General features: G+C 52.5%; 1 protein-coding gene across 2 annotated transcripts in view; it reads right to left on the bottom strand.

The window, feature by feature from the left end:
- Positions 1–8,815, bottom strand: part of Rusc2 (RUN and SH3 domain containing 2) — a 55,954-nt gene that overhangs the window by 26,068 nt on the left and 21,071 nt on the right. The window lies entirely within an intron of this gene.

Here is an 8,815-nt window from a genome sequence, read left to right as displayed (position 1 = left end):
GGGGGGGGGGAAGTAGAGACAGAAGTCAGCCACAGAGGGCAGTAGGTGCTGGAAGATGGAGACTTTCCAGACAGCAGCAAAAAAATAGAGAGCTGGGCCCAGCTTCTCTCCAGGCTCCGTGTTGGGAGAAGTCTGGGTAGAGCCTGGGAGCTCGCTTCCTTCCTTCCTTCCCCTCTCAGGCCGCCCCTTTAAGCCCCTCCCTCCCTTTCCTTCTACTGTGAATGACTTGTTTTCCAGATTTTTCCTTTAGTAAGGCTTCCAGCTGGGTTAGGGTGGAGGGGATTTTGGAAGCCCCACCCAAAGGCTTTGAGAAAACGAAATAAACCCAAACCCCCAACCACCTATTCTCATTCCCCCAACAGAACAGCAGTCGCTTTTCTTGAAGCCGGATCTCAGTCAGGGCTCCCCCACACAGGGCGGCTCTGTTCACAAAAGCACTGGCCCCTGCAGGAGGATTCCCTAGCAGGGGGGCGATGCTTACAGCCAAGGTGGGGTCCAGCTGTCTTCAGAGGGTCTAAGAGCTGACACAGAGGTGGGCCTGTCACATCAGTGTTTGGGGTCCAGGGGGCTTGTAAGGAGAGAGAATCCCTTTAACCAGGGGGAGCCTGCAGTAAGCTCCTCCAGAGAAAGGGAGGCTGATTTCTCTCAGATCAGAGAAAAATTTCTGCTCTGTCTATAGACCCAGTGAACCCTCCATCCCTTCCTCGCTCAGGTTCTCGGCCAGTTTGAGAATGAATGAGCCGTAGTGGTCCATACCTGAGCCCAAAGAAAGGCAAGCAGAGCGCCATCTCTGTCCACTCTGTGCTCAGCGATGCACCCTTCAGAATAGCAGCTTTCAGACCAGAAACAGTGGCCCACACCTTTAATCCTAGCACTGGGGGGGTGGGGTGGGGTGGGGTGGGGAGCAGAGGTAGGCGGATCTCTGTGAGTTCAAGGCCAGCCTGGTTTACCTACCGAATTCCAGGGTGCCCAGAACTGCGCAGAGAGAGACCCTGTCTCTAAAGACCCAACAACCAAACAGCAGCTCTCAAGGTGGGCTTGGTGGCTCCCAAGCACCCGTCCTGCCCATTGATTTTCCCTCTCAACTGTTTTCCTTTCTCCTTTCCCCACCTTCCAGAAGTGGGGGCTGAACCAAAGGCTTGTGTGTGTCAGGCAAGCTCTGTATCCCAGCCTCCTCCTGAGAATTTCTACTCCCAGCTAACGGAATCTGTGGATGTAGAACCCATGGGAAGGAGGGCAGGCCATGCTGTCGTCACTCCATGGTGAGGACTGGAGACAACATGGGTCTGGGCGCTAACTCCCTTTTCCTTTTCCCTTGGCTTTCTGGGGACAGTGTGTCCCTCAGACAGGTCTCCAACTCGCTGTATAGTCAAGGTTGGCCTCAAACTTGTGGCCATCCTTCGCCTCACCCTCCTGAGTGCTGGGATCACAGGTATGTGCTATGACACTATCTCTTTCCTTTCCTTGCTGCTTCCATGCCTCACGAGACCTGTGTATCTCCTGACTCCATACTGAACTGACCGGATTACAAAGACACAAAGTAGCTGAAGACCCATCTCCTCCCTTGACCTGCTTGAGGAACAGCAGTCTCTGAGCCCACGAAGTAGGAAACGACGGAGAAGGGAAGGAAGGAGAGAGGGAGGAATTCACAACGTTAAGCCATGACTGGTCCTCTCAGGATGGCTGAAAAGGTTTCGGGACTCTTGCCTCTTCTGGAGCTGCTAGAGACCACTGAGGGGCTTTGCTGTAGGTTGTGACGCCCTCTGTGATCAGACGCACGGAGTGCTAGCTGATTCCTGCGGGAGCTCTGGGCCCAGGGTTTGTCCCTGACACCCCTGTGGGGCCACATGGAGCACTGTCTGGCAGGACTGGCGACAGCTCTCACATGCTCAGGGCTTCCTTTAGCCCAGCACACCACAGACCACAGTGTCACCACTTCCTAACCTCACTGCACGCCTGGTGCCGGTGAAGGCCGGAGGTGTGGGATCTCCTAAAACTGCTGCGTGGATGGTGGGAACTGAACTCAGGTCCTCTGGAGAGCAGCTGGAGCTTTTACCCTGAGCCGTCTCTCTAGCCCCTAATGTTTCCTTCTCAAATTTAATCCAGAGCTAAGGAATGCTAGACTTCTGAGGACAGCCCCTAACACAACAAGGAGCCAGGCGTAGTGGTCCTAGCATTTGGGAGGCTGAGGCAGGAGGGCTGTTTTTTGTCGTCAGCCTGGATTACACGGCAGGACCCTGTCTAAAGGGACAGAGCAAGACACACCTTTGACCCTGATCTCCCAACAATCACTCCACTGACCTTTCACCTCAGGGACTTATTTGGAAATAAGGAAGTGCTTTCGTTTGCACTGTTCTAGTCAGGCATATCTGACGTCAGCGACAACCCATGTCTCATCCCATACTGGATGACTGAATCTAATCACAAAGTTAAGAAATGCTTAATTAAAACAGGTCAGAATAAATTATGATAAACTCTACTCTGCACTCTTCTGATCTTGAAGCATCCTGAGGCAATTTTTCCTTTTACATTTATTGGATGATGATTGATTGATTGTGTGTGTGGACACAAACATGGCACATACACATATGGAAGTCAGAGTCCAACTTTTAGGAGTCAGTTCTCCTTTACCCTCACGTGAATTCCGGGAATTGAACTCAGGTTGGCAGGCTTGGTGGCAAGCCCCTTTACCCATGGAACCAACTCACTGCCCATCCGGAGACTCTGAAGATCTGAGTGTGCATGCTGTATGCATGTGTGTGCTGGGTTGGTGGGTACATGCTCACATGTCACCAAGGCTAGCAAAACTAGGTAGTCAGGAAGCCCCAAGGATCTGACCATTTCTGCCTCCCCACTGCCAGGATGACAGGCGTGTCCCTGGATCCAGTTTTTACAGAGGTGTTAAGGATCCAACGGATGCCCTCATGTGTACAGGGCTAGTGCTTCCCTGACAGAGCCACAGTCCAGCCTCCAGGAGCCCACTGTGAGTATCTATGGGACTGCCTTGTGCTAGAGGTGTCGGAAAGGGACCCAGTTTGAGATCACTGTCGCTATGCCTTGCAGGGGGCAGAGTAGCACTATGCTGGGGAACATGATACAGTTGGATTTCAGTTGTATTCCCCAAGCCTTAATACACAAAATAGGTTTGCTCTGGTTGAAGATGGGACGCTAAACCCCCATGCTCCCCAACTTCCTTTTCCCACTGTGGGGAGTCTAAATAGAATTCAAAGGGATTCTACCATTTAAAGAAAAACATTCCAGAAACATCAGGGCAAAGGTAAAGATAGGCCCAAACCCGGTTTGATGAGACTTGAGCGTATGAAGAGTGAGGTAAATGACTAAAGGAAGTTACCTCTGGGGCTGGGGAGGTGACTCAGTGAAGCTGCCACGCAAGCTCGAGGGCCTGAATTCAGGTCCGTAAAAGGCTGGGCATGATGGCAGCATGCCTGTAATTCCCGAGCCAGGGAAGGAGGAGGACGCTGGGGCTTGCTGGACAGTCTAGCCTCGCAGGGGAACTCCAGGTTCAGTGGAAAACCCTGTCTCAAAACAGTAAGGTGAAGAAGTGACTGAGGAAGACACATGCCGTGGATCTCGGGGCTCCGCACGTGTGTGCCCATGCACGCCCGCGCACACACACAGACACACACCCACAAATGTACACATACAAACACAAAAATACTCAAAGAAACCACCTCTTTCTGCACGGCTTCTACATCACCTGTTAATGAAACAGCAGAATGGCTTTCTGGAGCAGAAATAAGCTTCATGCTGCCTGTGAATTTATGAGTGTTCTCTCGTAGAAGCCCCTTCCCTGACTCTGGTTCTGGGCCTTCAGAGGTCCTGAGTACTGACAAAGGCGCAGCCTTCCCTAGAGGAAAGCGCTTGTCCCTGAGATGCTCAGAGAATCTGGAGATTTAAAAACTGGCATTGATAGTGGATATCAGTGGCCGAGTAACAAGGAAAATAAACAAGCTGCCAGGTGCCCGAGCACACCTGGCCCTGGCCTCAAGAGTCGGCCTCTACAATTGGAATGGAGCCAACACCCACAAGGTCGTCTGACTTCCCTCTGGGCAGTGGAACAGCTCCTAGTTGAACAGGATACTGTTCTTAACTGGTTTCACGTTATTTTGGACTCTAAGCAAGGCCAGCCAGAATGCTGGGAGTGTTCTGGAAGGGCTGTCCCAGACAGCCAGCTGCTTCCTTATTAGGCCTCCCTAATATAGTGTCCTCTTTCGAAGCACAGACCTTGTTCTGCTTTGGGCTCCTCGTGTGTGCTGCCTCTAACAATCAAAGGCAAGCCCTCTGCCAAAGGCCTGGCACTGCAGCAGAACCGCGGACCTGGTGTGGCTGCATCGTCTTTTCCCCGAGTCTGTACTTCCTTATGAACCACAATGTACAGCACCTTTAAAATATCGCTAATGGAAAGAACCCGTGACAGAACTCACGCTGGGTTCCCAGCCTCTTAGTCTCGGCCGTGGCTGAGCTCCCGAGGCCCCAGTGCAATAACTGGAGACTGCAGTGCTGGGCAATTACACCAGGCAAAGAACAAGACGCCGCCGGTGCTGACCAAGAACTGCTCTTTTTTGTTGTTGTTGTTGTTGTTTCTCAAAACAGAATTTCTCTGTATCTCTGGCTGTTCTGGAACTCAATCTGTAAACCAGGCTGGCCTCGACCTCACAGAGATTCGCCTGCCTCTTCCTCCCTGAGTGCAGGGATTAAAGGTGTAGCCACCACCACCAGCAAGAATTGCTCTTCTTTATTTCACAAAAACCTGATAGTAAACTGAGCTTCACTCAAGGGAATCCTTCCCTTTTTGCAGGGAAGGGATTATACCTAGGAAGACAGCCTTTCCCACTGGTCCAGCCTGGGTGCATTGCTTTCCCATCAGGCCAGCACCCTTCCCTAGCTCAGCTTCTAGCAACTGGTCATCTGGAGACCCTTTAGGGTTCCTTTCAGGTATAATCATAAGTAAACCGAATCCAAAGGTCCTATGCAGGGTGTTAACATCTAGCCTCCTTCCCGCCCTCTTCATTCCAGACTGTACGGGCACACCCCTCAGGCTCAGAGGCTGGCTTGTAATGTCAGTTACGTCTCCAGAGATCGAGAGCCCGCTGCAAACCCTATTTCTTCTGCGGGTATGCCAGGTTAGAGGGAGAGGAGGACCTCGGGGAACTTGGCAAGATTCAGGTCCTACCTTGGCAAACAGCTCTTCAGAAGAAAGGATGGAGAGGGCAGGTGTCAACGAGGCCGCAGGACAGTCTCCCAATGTCAGATGCAGGTCAAGTGAGAAAGCAAGAAACCACCAAGACTAGAGACAGGAATAGGGTGCTGAGGCCGGAGTGGCCTGCTTTGCTGAGAGGCAGTTTAAAGCACTGATTTGTGGGAGTAAGGCAGCTGGATCAAACAAGGCCCCTCCACTGCTTCAACTGTCCAGTGTGGGCAACACCTTGCTTATCCTTTGGCAGTGCCTTCTGGCTCCTGGGATCTGGGCAGCACAGCCCCAGTGTTCCCTGCTCCCCCTCCTCCCAGACAGTGGACTGAAGCGTGCAGGCTGCCAGACTGCTGGCCAATCGGTTTGTCCAGAGCTGTAAATAAAAGGGCACATATGCGAGAGAAGTGGCTATGAGAAGAATCTAGATTGAATTACACAAACCAGTTGTGGGGCCGGGGTGGGGGGTGGGGGAGGTGAGAGAGCGCAGAGGGAAGCTTTTCAAGGAAACCTCCAAGCACGGCCCTGCCTCAGCGTGATTGCTGTCATAGGCTTCTCTAGGGAACCCAGCTCACCTGGCCAGGCTCTCGGCAGTGGAAACCCGCCCTGGAGGTGCCTTATTTGCCAGTAGTTTAGATGGCTAGCTCTCCACGCTCGGGCAGAGCACTGGGACTTTGTAGGGGGCAGCAAAGACTTTCTATGCACCAGTAATGGTGTTTGCTTTAGTTAGAAGACCAAGGTTAGCGTAAGTTTTGTCTTGCTCACTTAAACAATTTAACATGCAGGTGTGTGGCATCTGGCTTTGTCCTAAGGATTCAAGAGGTCAGGGTCTGTAATGCTAAGATCAGTTCCAATCTGAGACACAGCCTGCCCGCTATGGAACTCTGGGACACTCTGGGCTGTAAACTGCTGTGACATTCCCTCAGAGAGCTACAGAGTCTGTCATACCTGACATCAGTGCTCAGCAATGTCACTATTATTACTCTGTCTCTGGCAGATGACCAGTGTTCTTGTTTCTTTTCTCCTCACCCAGTTTCCAGAGAAATCTAAAGCCTTATGTCTGAGGTATTTGTGGGAAAATTATCTACTAGTCAGAGAACTAAGCGGGCTACTGATGCACAGCTGTAAACCCAGCACCACAGAGAGGCAGCCATCCTCGGCCACAGAGAGGCAGCCATCCTCGGCCACAAAGCAAGGTTGAGGCCCACCTAGACTGAGGGAGACACTGTCAAAACACAGAGTCAAAGGGAACGGAAGAACGGTCATGTCGTTCCCTGCCTCCTTGAACTGGGCCTGGCGATCCGTGTCCATCAGATCTACACTAGTAGCCTTCTGGAGTCTCAATCTAACTCCCAGAGCAAAGACATCAACCACACTATCGCTAGTGTTACCTGCTGTAAGACATGTTCCCAGACTGAAGGTCCTTCTCCTGAAGCCCCAGCTCAGCTCCCAGTAGGTGAAGGGGAGGAACAGCCTGATCCCAAGATGGCAGGAGAGGGCTGCCCAGGCTGGTGTATGCCCAATCACAGCTGCCTGTTTGGCCTACAGGCTAAAAATAGCAACCCTGCTGGCGATGGATTAAGACAGAACTGTACGAGGTGTTTATTTTTACACTCTGGCGTCAGTATCAAGTTCTACTGGTTACTGTCCGAATGTAGGGCAGCTTCCTGCCATAGGAGTGGCCCAGGCTTCTCCAGGTTGCTAAGTTGGGTTCAGAAGGTAGCAAGCTCTGGGGAAAAGAGTTCAGTGTTGACAGACAGGGGAGTGGAACAAACAGACGCCAGGTGTCCAGGTGTCTAGTCCCAGATCTCTGTGATCACATGGACCTCAGCTTGAAGGCTGCTGCCCACAACACCCACAACATTCTCCTCAGTTGGGTAGGCCGCTTCCAGAAGAGCTAATGGCTGTTCCAGTCAGGACACGTGTATACATACACTTACAACCTGTCATGTGAAATGATCTGAGCAAAGTCAAGGGAAGATTCCCACCCAGCATTCCCAAGCTTGGCCTTGTCACAAGTAGCAGACTGGCGCACTGTGTGCTGACAGAAAAAGAAAGAAATACTTGGGAGAGTATCATAGAACACCTGAGACAGAGAACAGGCCAAGACCATCCTCAACTCATCTGCCGTTCCCAGCAGGAACATCATATTTCTTAGAGCTGCACCCCTACAGGACACAGCAGTCTAGAGGCACCCAGAAACCAGCTGTCTGGCCAGAAGCCAGCGCCCACATCACCTCTTCCCAAGGGCCTGCAGAGTGGGGCCCAGTAACCGTGTACATACTGACCACAGCACGTGGAGCCCCGAGGCTGTTCCCATCACCTCCCTGCCTCCCTATAAGGCAGCTCCTGCCAGCCTTCTAGGTGGTCAGGCAGACAGTGCTGGGGGAAGCAGACAGCTGGGCAGCTCATGTAAACAGATGGAGACAGGCCTAAGGAGGGGCTATTCCTCACGGCAGCCTGCTGGAGAATGACAAAAATGTCCCACACATCAGGTAGGAATGCTGAAGTGCAAAAAACCAGGCGAGCCCAGAGCAACAAGGACTCCTTTACCTCCCTGCTGAGGCTGACTCATGGCCACGGCCACGTGAGTGGCACCAGGAGCCCGGGTGTGAACTCAGTCAATGCATTCTTTTTCTGTCACTCAAGGCTTATCTACCTGGTCATCAGAACAACAGTGAAGCCCCAGAGACAACCAGGTTTGATCACCAGTGATAAAGGTCTGAGCTCAGCTCCCTCTGGAAGCTGGCACCCTGGGACCATGGCAGGTTGCCCAAGCACAGGGACACTGCTTTCATTCTTGCATATCCCCTGACGTGCTGGGTCATAAGGGCAGGCTACCTGTCCTCACAAGCTCCAGGTCTGCCACCTGCAAAAGGGTCTCTTCATAGTTCTCGTCTGCTGCTGAAGCAGGAATGGGAAATGTAACTGCTATGAAATAAAGTGTTTGGACCAGAGCATGTCAGAACTGTAGTCGATGTGGCCAGGCAGAGCACCGTGGCCCTTCCCAGCTCTCCCCCTTCTAGGTCACAGTGGCCATGCTAGAGAGTGGGTCTGAGCAACAGCTCCGTGGGAAGGCCACGATTTCCACTGATGTGTAAGAGGGTCAAAGGCAGAGCAAGCAGGGGCTCCTCCGCTCACCCCTGCTCTGTGACTGGCTGACCCAGGACCCTGGGAGGAGGCTGAGCTCCACATGATGCAGTCAGCAGCAGGATCTCCTGGACTCTGTCTAAAAGGCCCCGGGAGGCGACAGGAAGGGAGGACTGAGCGCCAGTGTGCAGCGGGACAAAGGCGGCACTGTACCCACGCCAGCAAGAGCCTTCACTCTTTCTAGTCCCGCAACTCCTCGGTTGGCCAGGTCTCTAGAACTCAGAGATGGAAAAGAGAAATCTAGTCTTCTCTGACACACGTTAACTGCTACTGCCTTCCCTGAGAGTCAAAGCAGACATCTGAACCTCTCCTGCCAGCTCTAGCGACACCCACCTGCCTCTAGAGAACGGGCCTTTGGGACCAGCAAATCCACCTGAAAAGGGCCAGGAAGCAGACTTGGCTCTGAGGGTAATATAGGTATGCAATGGACTCCCGGTTTTTTTTTCTTTAAAAACT

This window comes from Microtus ochrogaster, linkage group LG5 (assembly GCF_000317375.1).
Source record: "Microtus ochrogaster isolate Prairie Vole_2 linkage group LG5, MicOch1.0, whole genome shotgun sequence".
Lineage (NCBI taxonomy): Eukaryota > Metazoa > Chordata > Mammalia > Rodentia > Cricetidae > Microtus > Microtus ochrogaster.
Note: the sequence above shows the minus strand (reverse complement) of the source record. Positions and strands in the feature narration are given on the sequence as shown.